Source organism: Protomyctophum bolini (assembly GCF_963924005.1).
Source record: "Protomyctophum bolini genome assembly, contig: SCAFFOLD_465, whole genome shotgun sequence".
Taxonomy (NCBI): Eukaryota; Metazoa; Chordata; class Actinopteri; order Myctophiformes; family Myctophidae; genus Protomyctophum; species Protomyctophum bolini.
Window position 1 is genome coordinate 18,506 of NW_027665504.1, and position 12,691 is coordinate 31,196.

Genomic DNA, 12,691 nt, shown 5'->3' on the forward strand with positions numbered 1-12,691 from the left:
ACAAGGTGCTATGACAAATGTACAAGATGTCATGGTCTCCAAATTGACACTAATTGACCCCCAGTTGAAAAGATACAGGGACCCTGGACCATAAGAACCCGTTTAATTTCAAGGACCCCCAGTTTCACATGCATATTAACTACATTTAATGTCATTTCTATCTCTGGGACCCCCAATTCATATAAAAGGATTGTAAGACTCATAGTTACAGACCCATAAGGGTCCATTTGGTTCCTAACTATCATTTAGCTGGGGACCCCCTTCAACTCAAGGACCTCTAGGGGTCCACGGACCCCACATTGGGAACCACTGCTCTAGCTGTTCTGTGCACATGTGTCACGTGACATCACATCATTAATGACTGTCATACTGGGAGGAAAAAAAACACTGCTAGCAAAAGGCTACTGTGTTAGATAGTTAATGACATGAAAACTACTTCACAGATTAAAACCCGTTTAGTACAATTAATTTATAGACATGTATGACTCAACGTCATAACAGCAACACGCAGTGTTTGTGTGTTCCTCTCATGACGGCTGGGAGCTAATTAGCCTGCATGGTAGCTAATTGTTAGCAGAATAAACTCAAAATAAATAGCATGACAAATGAGAGCAAAAACGGACATAAAACAACGGGACAAAGACAGTAATGGTACTTCACAGATTAAAACCCGTTTAGTACAATTAATTTATAGACATGTATGACTCAACGTCATAACAGCAACACTCAGTGTTTGTGTGTTCCTCTCATGACGGCTGGGAGCTAATTAGCCTGGTAGCTAATTGTTAGCAGAATAAACTCAAAATAAATAGCATGACAAATGAGAGCAAAAACGGACATATAACAACGGGACAAAGACAAGTAATGGTTTCGGGTCTGTTGTTTAACAAAGTGATGAACTGGGACAAACGCAATGTGTTCATTTAGGTGTTAAATTGATATAATATGTACTGTACACAACAGACTGGGACGTTACTTACCAGTTTCCAAACAGGAAGTGGTGTGGTCTGTGGTGTTGCAGTAAAAGCGGTCCGCATGTGCTTGCAAAACGAGTTTTGTTGTTTTCATGAAGACATGACAAATTGACTTATTATTGTTATTATTTGATAACCCAGCACTTACTACTGTAAGGCTACTGTAGGCTACTACTACTACTACTACTACTAATAATAATAATAATAATAATAATAATAATTATAATTATAATTATAATTATAATTATAATTATAATTTACATTAAGGTCCTTTATTTTCAATTCATATCAGAACATTTGTACAAATATACAATTATATGAAAAAATCACACTTGTGCGCCGATTTTTGGGGGTAGTCCGTCCCTTGTGTCATTGGACAGTAAAATAAGCAATATGTTCTCATGAGTCTGAAACTAAAACTGACTGATGGCAGATTAAAAGATAATTCATTATGATAGTGGAATTATCATTACTTGTCAAATGTCCGTCTTGAACCATTGGCCCCCCACATAAGCCCTTATTGCCCCCCCCCCCCACACAAGCCCTAATTGGCCCCCACACAAGCTTGTATTGGCCCCCCACATCACATGCCCCCTTAGTTATGTGGCCAAAAAAAGACAAAAAAAAAGAAAAACCCCACCCCGTGCCTGTGACACAGAGACTCACGCACGCACGCACGCACGCACGCACGCACACACACACACACACACAACACACACACACACACACACACACACACACACACACACACACACACACACACACACACACACAATGCCACGCCAGACTTTCCGGTCCATGCCCAGTTCCTGCTTACTGACGCATGTGTCCCTAGCGATGACATCAGGCCAGGGAACGACAGTTTTCTGCTGCTTTGAGGCAGGATTCCAGAGAAGAAGGGAATATATAACGTCATTGTCAGCTATTATAGGCTGTTAGCTGATAATAGCCTATATTACAGTTGATGAAAGATGAAAAAATCACACTTAGTGTGAAGTGAGAGGCGCTCTTATCATCATACACCATCACATTCTGTGCCAATCCCATTATCACAAATTTTGCGGTACACATTCCCTACTCAGCCAATCAAATAATCGCTATGGGGTACACACAAACACACTAACCTGGGCATAGGAGGGGCTATCGTCCCTCAAAATGGGAAGAAATGTGGAGGCCTACAGTGTGGAAAAATTGGCTTTTTTAGCAGGGCCAGTTTCAAATAGCAGCCCACTGTAACTGCTCTAAGTGCTCTTTGAGAGCGGTTATGAATGAGTCTATTTCTTTATTGGTACAGTGTTCCACAAAAATGTAATGGCTTAATTGCTTAAACCCCGCCCCTCTGTATTCCTATTGGCTGGCCTTTACACAGCTATAACTTTTGTTTGCAGCATGCTACAGTCTTGAAACTTGCTCCATGGACTTAGACCACCAATAGGAGCCACGCTGTCATTGCTTAATTGCTTAAGCCCCGCCCCTCTGTCTTCCTATTGGCTGGCCTTTACACAGCTCTAACTTTCATTCACAACATGCTACAGCCTTAAACTTTGGTACATGGACGTAGACCATCAAGAGGAACAAGCTTTAATGGCTTAATTGCTTAAGCCCCGCCCCTCTGTCTTCCTATTGGCTGGCATTTACACAGCTATAACCTAAAAAATAAAACTTAAAATAAAAATCTTAATCTTTTTTTTTAACTTAAAAAGAAAAACTTATTTTTTTTAAGATTATTTATTTTTTTTACATTTAAATTTGTTTTTAAAAATAAAAATAAAAACACTTCTAAAAAAATCAATGAAAAATCAATAATCATTGTGTTTATGCTTTTAAATGTAAAAGTATGCTATTTAATACAATTCTGCTCATTCATGCTTTCATATCCATTGATGTATTTTTTCTTTTTACCTTTTCCTAATTAATCAAGAATACATTGTAAAGCATTATTCATACATTACAAATCATTAGTAGACAGTAATACTTTACTTACTTTATTCTGCCACTTTTTGGGCATCATACTACTTCCACATACTTTATTCCACTTTATGCAGTTATTCATGCTTAAACTATAGTTTTTACAAATTTTCATACTTTTTTAACTTTTACTTCAGCTTTAATGCATTTTCTACTTTGTTTACAATATGCTACAGTCCCGAAAGTTTGATTATGGATTTAGACCACCAATGGTAACACTATTACTCCGGTCCCCCGAGTTTCAAACTTGACACGGCAATAACTTTATACATTGCATTTTATGCGAGCCCACGCAGTTTCTACAGGAACTGCTTTCTAGTTATTCTTTATTCCAATTTCCGCCTTTTTTTCGGTCACCTACTACTTCCACATACTTTATGCTAGAATTTTAGTTCAAACTTCAAACTGTTCAGCTCTTTGCAGTTATGCTTGCTCCAATATGAATTTTTACAAAGTTTTATACTTTTTATACTTTTTATACTTTTTAACTTTTTTTTACATCCTTTATAATGAGAGTCGATGGAAGAAAGGTCCCATTTTTCACAGTTAACTTTTTTGAGCTCTTATTACTCCGTCATACTTTCACTTTGAAACTTCATTCAAACTTATAATGTTCATCTATCTTTGAACTTTAATTGTTGAAAACATTTTTTGAAAAAGTTTATACTTTTTTAAATATTTAACTTTATTTATAGTTTTTTCCTCCCATTGACAATGTATGGGATTTATCTCTAAATCAACCTCACTTTTTGCAGCCTCATTACTCTGGCATACTTTGTCGTAGAAACGATTTTAACTTTAGAACGCTCACAACGACTCTGGACTCTTTCGTGGTTCAAACCGTATTCGAATACGTTAAACGTTTTTTCCGAAATCGCAGTTCAATCGCAGGCCGTTTCGGCTAATTAGTGCCAAGTTAGAGTGCGGGGCTTCTTTGACTAGAGTGTGGAAACTGAAATTCTTTCCTTGAAAATTTACCAAACAAATTGTCGTCCCGGCCAAAGTATTCATTTTACATGCATGTTCTTTGGTCATTTTGTAGCCACACATGTCCTCTTTCACACAATGTGACGACCAAAGCACAGAGACATACAGAATGTGAACTACGGCCTTTTAAGTGACACAAAAACAGTCAATCTGCTCATTGACCTCCATTGTATAATTCTTCCGAGGAAATTATCGCGCAGACAATTCTTAACTCGCTCTTATAACCACATTTTCGATCGTACCAACACCACAATCGCACATGGTGTACCTCAATATCTCAGGCCACTCACAGCGAAAAAAAATATTTGCATTCGACTTTTACTTTTTGCGATAGAGCAATTTGTTCGGCATAGTTTTCCCCCATTCAGAACCATTGTAATCTCCCAGTCATAGTACTGGCATAGAAGTGGAAATCTTTTTACTTCCACAGCTGAGACATATAAGGGCTTAATTACAGGGCTGACATTAAAGTTACAAGATCTCAATGAGTTGCTCTGCGATACCTTGTGAGCTTGTAGGTCTGCTATTTGTGCAATTGGCTGGCCTTTACACAGCTCTCGCAAGAGCACGCACGCATCACGCACGCACGCACACACGCACGCACACACACACCCTGTCTGGCCCTGGCTGGCCTTTACCCAGCTCTCGCAAGCGCACACACGCACAGCACGCACGCACGCACGCACGCACGCACGCACGCACGCACGCACACTAAAAAAAATATATATAGAACTTTTTTTTTTTTTTTTTTTTTTTTAATGAAAAAAAAAATTAAATTTAAAAACTTAAAAAAATGAAAAAAACTTGAAAAAAATGAAAAAAATGAAAAAAATGAAAAAAATGAAAAAAATGAAAACTTTAAAAAATAACGTTAACTTTAAAAAAAAAAAAAATTTGCTTATTAAGAAAAACTTTATACTTTTTTTTTTACTTAAGAAACAACTTTAACCTTTTTTTTTTTTTTTTACTTAAGAAAAAACTTCAACTTTTTTTTTTTTACTTAAGAAAAAACTTTTAACTTTTTTTTTTTTTTTACTTAAGAACTTAACTTTTTTTTTTTTTTTTTTACTTAGAAAAAACTTTAACCTTTTTTTTTTTACTTAAGAAAAAACTTTAACTTTTTTTTTTTTACTTAATAAAAAACTAACTTTTTTTTTTTTTTTTTACTTAAGAAAATACTTTAACTTTATTATTATTATTATTTTTTTTACTTAAAAAGAAAAAAACTTTTAAAAACACTTCTACAACTTCCACATACTTTATTCCGGTTTATGCAGTTATTTATGCTTATTCTTTTTACAAATTTTTATACATTCTTTTTTTTTTACTTTTCCTTCAGCTTTAATACATTTTCTACTGTACATTATATACATTGCATTTTATGCGAGCCCACGCAGTTTCTACAGGAACTGCTTTCTAGTTATTCTTTATTCCAATTTCCGCCGTTTTTTTCGGTCAGCTACTACTTCCACATACTTTATGCTAGAATTTTAGTTCAAACTTCAAACTGTTCAGCTCTTTGCAGTTATGCTTGCTTGCATTTATATTTTTACAAAGTTTTATACTTTTTATACTTTTTATACTTTTTAACTTTTTTTTACATCCTTTATAATGAGAGTCGATGGAAGAAAGGTCCCATTTTTCACAGTTAACTTTTTTGAGCTCTTATTACTCCGTCATACTTTCACTTTGAAACTTCATTCAAACTTTATAATGTTCATCTATCTTTGAACTTTAATTGTTGAAAAAACATTTTTTGAAAAGTTTATACTTTTTTAAATATTTAACTTTATTTATAGTTTTTTCCTCCCATTGACAATGTATGGATTTATCTCTAAATCAACCTCACTTTTGCAGCCTCATTACTCTGGCATACTTTGTCGTAGAAACGTAATTTTAACTTTAGAACGCTCACACGACTCTGGACTCTTTCGTGGTTCAAACCGTATTCGAATACGTTAAACGTTTTTTCCGAAATCGCAGTTCAATCGCAGGCCGTTTCGGCTAATTAGTGCCAAGTTAGAGTGCGGGGCTTCTTTGACTAGAGTGTGGAAACTGAAATTCTTTCCTTGAAAATTTACCAAACAAATTGTCGTCCCGGCCAAAGTATTCATTTTACATGCATGTTCTTTGGTCATTTTGTAGCCACACATGTCCTCTTTCACACAATGTGACCACCAAAGCACAGAGACATACAGAATGTGAACTACGGCCTTTTAAGTGACACAAAAACAGTCAATCTGCTCATTGACCTCCATTGTATAATTCTTCCGAGGAAATTATCGCGCAGACAATTCTTAACTCGCTCTATAACCACATTTTCGATCGTACCAACACCACAATCGCACATGGTGTACCTCAATATCTCAGGCCACTCACAGCGAAAAAAATATTTGCATTCGACTTTTACTTTTTGCGATAGAGCAATTTGTTCGGGCATAGTTTTCCCCCATTCAGAACCATTGTAATCTCCCAGTCATAGTACTGGCATAGAAGTGGAAATCTTTTTACTTCCACAGCTGAGACATATAAGGGCTTAATTACAGGGCTGACATTAAAGTTACAAGATCTCAATGAGTTGCTCTGCGATACCTTGTGAGCTTGTAGGTCTGCTATTTGTGCAATTGGCTGGCCTTTACACAGCTCTCGCAAGAGCACGCACGCACACGCATGCACGCACACACGCACGCACACACACACCCTGTCTGGCCCTGGCTGGCCTTTACCCAGCTCTCGCAAGCGCACACACGCACGCACGCACGCACGCACGCACGCACGCACGCACGCACGCACTCAAAAAAAAAAAAAAAACTTTTTTTTTTTTTTTTTTCTTTTTTAATGAAAAAAAAAATTAAATTTAAAAAACTTAAAAAAATGAAAAAAACTTGAAAAAAATGAAAAAAATGAAAAAAATGAAAAAAATTAAAACTTTAAAAAATAACGTTAACTTTTTTTTAAAAACAATTTTGCTTATTAAGAAAAAACTTTAACTTTTTTTTTTTTTACTTAAGAAAAAACTTCAACTTTTTTTTTTTTACTTAAGAAAAAACTTTTAACTTTTTTTTTTTTACTTAAGAAAGAACTTAACTTTTTTTTTTTTTTTTTTACTTAAGAAAAAACTTTAACCTTTTTTTTTTTACTTAAGAAAAAACTTTAACTTTTTTTTTTACTTAATAAAAAACTAACTTTTTTTTTTTTTTTTTTACTTAAGAAAATACTTTAACTTTATTATTATTATTATTATTTTTTTTACTTAAAAAGAAAAAAACTTTTAAAAACACTTCTACAACTTCCACATACTTTATTCCGGTTTATGCAGTTATTTATGCTTATTCTTTTTACAAATTTTTATACATTCTTTTTTTTTTACTTTTCCTTCAGCTTTAATACATTTTCTACTGTACATTATATACATTGCATTTTATGCGAGCCCACGCAGTTTCTACAGGAACTGCTTTCTAGTTTAACTTAAACGCCCAATGCATTCTCTATGGCAATAGCACAAACTTTGGCATGCTACTAGTCCTACATACTTAAACTTACCAACCCCATCCTAGCCTACTTAGGTTCATCTTAGGGTGGACATGTTTGCCTGAAAAGGAATCTTTGAAATGTGTCATAGTTTTAGAAATATAAGGCTTTCAAATTTGAGAATTTTAACATGGGGCTCAATGGCAGATTTTGGCACGTCAAAAAATCACTTTCACCTAGAAACTCCATTCAAACTTTTTATTATTCAGCTTACTGTGGAGACACATGCTGGAAGTTTTTACTTTGAAATGTTTTGTAGTTTCTGAGTTATTTAACTTAAACGCCCAATGCATTCTCTATGGCAATAGCACAAACTTTGGCATGCTACTAGTCCTACATACTTAAACCTACCAACCCCATCCTAGCCTACTTAGGTTCATCTTAGGGTGGACATGTTTGCCTGAAAAGGAATCTTTGAAATGTGTCATAGTTTTAGAAATATAAGGCTTTCAAATTTGAGAATTTTAACATGGGGCTCAATGGCAGATTTTGGCACGTCAAAAAATCACTTTCACCTAGAAACTCCATTCAAACTTTTTATTATTCAGCTTACTGTGGAGACACATGCTGGAAGTTTTTACTTTGAAATGTTTTGTAGTTTCTGAGTTATTTAACTTAAACGCCCAATGCATTCTCTATGGCAATAGCACAAACTTTGGCATGCTACTAGTCCTACATACTTAAACCTACCAACCCCATCCTAGCCTACTTAGGTTCATCTTAGGGTGGACATGTTTGCCTGAAAATGAATCTTTGAAATGTGTCATAGTTTTAGAAATATAAGGCTTTCAAATTTGAGAATTTTAACATGGGGCTCAATGGCAGATTTTGGCACGTCAAAAAGTCACTTTCACCTAGAAACTCCATTCAAACTTTTTATTATTCAGCTTACTGTGGAGACACATGCTGGAAGTTTTTACTTTGAAATGTTTTGTAGTTTCTGAGTTATTTAACTTAAACGCCCAATGCATTCTCTATGGCAATAGCACAAACTTTGGCATGCTACTAGTCCTACATACTTAAACCTACCAACCCCATCCTAGCCTACTTAGGTTCATCTTAGGGTGGACATGTTTGCCTGAAAATGAATCTTTGAAATGTGTCATAGTTTTAGAAATATAAGGCTTTCAAATTTGAGAATTTTAACATGGGGCTCAATGGCAGATTTTGGCACGTCAAAAAGTCACTTTCACCTAGAAACTCCATTCAAACTTTTTATTATTCAGCTTACTGTGGAGACACATGCTGGAAGTTTTTACTTTGAAATGTTTTGTAGTTTCTGAGTTATTTAACTTAAACGCCCAATGCATTCTCTATGGCAATAGCACAAACTTTGGCATGCTACTAGTCCTACATACTTAAACCTACCAACCCCATCCTAGCCTACTTAGGTTCATCTTAGGGTGGACATGTTTGCCTGAAAAGGAATCTTTGAAATGTGTCATAGTTTTAGAAATATAAGGCTTTCAAATTTGAGAATTTCAACATGGGGCTCAATGGCAGATTTTGGCACGTCAAAAAGTCACTTTCACCTAGAAACTCCATTCAAACTTTTTATTATTCAGCTTACTGTGGAGACACATGCTGGAAGTTTTTACTTTGAAATGTTTTGTAGTTTCTGAGTTATTTAACTTAAACGCCCAATGCATTCTCTATGGCAATAGCACAAACTTTGGCATGCTACTAGTCCTACATACTTAAACCTACCAACCCCATCCTAGCCTACTTAGGTTCATCTTAGGGTGGACATGTTTGCCTGAAAAGGAATCTTTGAAATGTGTCATAGTTTTAGAAATATAAGGCTTTCAAATTTGAGAATTTCAACATGGGGCTCAATGTCAGATTTTGGCACGTCAAAAAATCACTTTCACCTAGAAACTCCATTCAAACTTTTTATTATTCAGCTTACTGTGGAGACACATGCTGGAAGTTTTTACTCTGAAATGTTTTGTAGTTTCTGAGTTATTTAACTTAAACGCCCAATGCATTCTCTATGGCAATAGCACAAACTTTGGCATGCTACTAGTCCTACATACTTAAACCTACCAACCCCATCCTAGCCTACTTAGGTTCATCTTAGGGTGGACATGTTTGCCTGAAAAGGAATCTTTGAAATGTGTCATAGTTTTAGAAATATAAGGCTTTCAAATTAACATGGGGCTCAATGGCAGATTTTGGCACGTCAAAAAATCACTTTCACCTAGAAACTCCATTCAAACTTTTTATTATTCAGCTTACTGTGGAGACACATGCTGGAAGTTTTTACTTTGAAATGTTTTGTAGTTTCTGAGTTATTTAACTTAAACGCCCAATGCATTCTCTATGGCAATAGCACAAACTTTGGCATGCTACTAGTCCTACATACTTAAACCTACCAACCCCATCCTAGCCTACTTAGGTTCATCTTAGGGTGGACATGTTTGCCTGAAAAGGAATCTTTGAAATGTGTCATAGTTTTAGAAATATAAGGCTTTCAAATTAACATGGGGCTCAATGGCAGATTTTGGCACGTCAAAAAATCACTTTCACCTAGAAACTCCATTCAAACTTTTATTATTCAGCTTACTGTGGAGACACATGCTGGAAGTTTTTACTTTGAAATGTTTTGTAGTTTCTGAGTTATTTAACTTTAAACGCCCAATGCATTCTCTATGGCAATAGCACAAACTTTGGCATGCTACTAGTCCTACATACTTAAAACCTACCAACCCCATCCTAGCCTACTTAGGTTCATCTTAGGGTGGACATGTTTGCCTGAAAAGGAATCTTTGAAATGTGTCATAGTTTTAGAAATATAAGGCTTTCAAATTAACATGGGGCTCAATGGCAGATTTTGGCACGTCAAAAAAACACTTTCACCTAGAAACTCCATTCAAACTTTTTATTATTCAGCTTACTGTGGAGACACATGCTGGAAGTTTTTACTTTGAAATGTTTTGTAGTTTCTGAGTTATTTAACTTAAACGCCCAATGCATTCTCTATGGCAATAGCACAAACTTTGGCATGCTACTAGCCTACATACTTAAAACCTACCAACCCCATCCTAGCCTACTTAGGTTCATCTTAGGGTGGACATGTTTGCCTGAAAAGGAATCTTTGAAATGTGTCATAGTTTTAGAAATATAAGGCTTTCAAATTAACATGGGGCTCAATGGCAGATTTTGGCACGTCAAAAAAACACTTTCACCTAGAAACTACATTCAAACTTTTTATTATTCAGCTTACTGTGGAGACACATGCTGGAAGTTTTTACTTTGAAATGTTTTGTAGTTTCTGAGTTATTTAACTTAAACGCCCAATGCATTCTCTATGGCAATAGCACAAACTTTGGCATGCTACTAGTCCTACATACTTAAACCTACCAACCCCATCCTAGCCTACTTAGGTTCATCTTAGGGTGGACATGTTTGCCTGAAAAGGAATCTTTGAAATGTGTCATAGTTTTAGAAATATAAGGCTTTCAAATTAACATGGGGCTCAATGGCAGATTTTGGCACGTCAAAAAATCACTTTCACCTAGAAACTCCATTCAAACTTTTTATTATTCAGCTTACTGTGGAGACACATGCTGGAAGTTTTACTTTGAAATGTTTTGTAGTTTCTGAGTTATTTAACTTAAACGCCCAATGCATTCTCTATGGCAATAGCACAAACTTTGGCATGCTACTAGTCCTACATACTTAAACCTACCAACCCCATCCTAGCCTACTTAGGTTCATCTTAGGGTGGACATGTTTGCCTGAAAAGGAATCTTTGAAATGTGTCATAGTTTTAGAAATATAAGGCTTTCAAATTAACATGGGGCTCAATGGCAGATTTTGGCACGTCAAAAAATCACTTTCACCTAGAAACTCCATTCAAACTTTTTATTATTCAGCTTACTGTGGAGACACATGCTGGAAGTTTTTACTTTGAAATGTTTTGTAGTTTCTGAGTTATTTAACTTAAACGCCCAATGCATTCTCTATGGCAATAGCACAAACTTTGGCATGCTACTAGTCCTACATACTTAAACCTACCAACCCCATCCTAGCCTACTTAGGTTCATCTTAGGGTGGACATGTTTGCCTGAAAAGGAATCTTTGAAATGTGTCATAGTTTTAGAAATATAAGGCTTTCAAATTAACATGGGGCTCAATGGCAGATTTTGGCACGTCAAAAAATCACTTTCACCTAGAAACTCCATTCAAACTTTTTATTATTCAGCTTACTGTGGAGACACATGCTGGAAGTTTTTACTTTGAAATGTTTTGTAGTTTCTGAGTTATTTAACTTAAACGCCCAATGCATTCTCTATGGCAATAGCACAAACTTTGGCATGCTACTAGTCCTACATACTTAAACCTACCAACCCCATCCTAGCCTACTTAGGTTCATCTTAGGGTGGACATGTTTGCCTGAAAAGGAATCTTTGAAATGTGTCATAGTTTTAGAAATATAAGGCTTTCAAATTAACATGGGGCTCAATGGCAGATTTTGGCACGTCAAAAAATCACTTTCACCTAGAAACTCCATTCAAACTTTTTATTATTCAGCTTACTGTGGAGACACATGCTGGAAGTTTTTACTTTGAAATGTTTTGTAGTTTCTGAGTTATTTAACTTAAACGCCCAATGCATTCTCTATGGCAATAGCACAAACTTTGGCATGCTACTAGTCCTACATACTTAAACCTACCAACCCCATCCTAGCCTACTTAGGTTCATCTTAGGGTGGACATGTTTGCCTGAAAAGGAATCTTTGAAATGTGTCATAGTTTTAGAAATATAAGGCTTTCAAATTAACATGGGGCTCAATGGCAGATTTTGGCACGTCAAAAAATCACTTTCACCTAGAAACTCCATTCAAACTTTTTATTATTCAGCTTACTGTGGAGACACATGCTGGAAGTTTTTACTTTGAAATGTTTTGTAGTTTCTGAGTTATTTAACTTAAACGCCCAATGCATTCTCTATGGCAATAGCACAAACTTTGGCATGCTACTAGTCCTACATACTTAAACCTACCAACCCCATCCTAGCCTACTTAGGTTCATCTTAGGGTGGACATGTTTGCCTGAAAAGGAATCTTTGAAATGTGTCATAGTTTTAGAAATATAAGGCTTTCAAATTAACATGGGGCTCAATGGCAGATTTTGGCACGTCAAAAAATCACTTTCACCTAGAAACTCCATTCAAACTTTTTATTATTCAGCTTACTGTGGAGACACATGCTGGAAGTTTTTACTTTG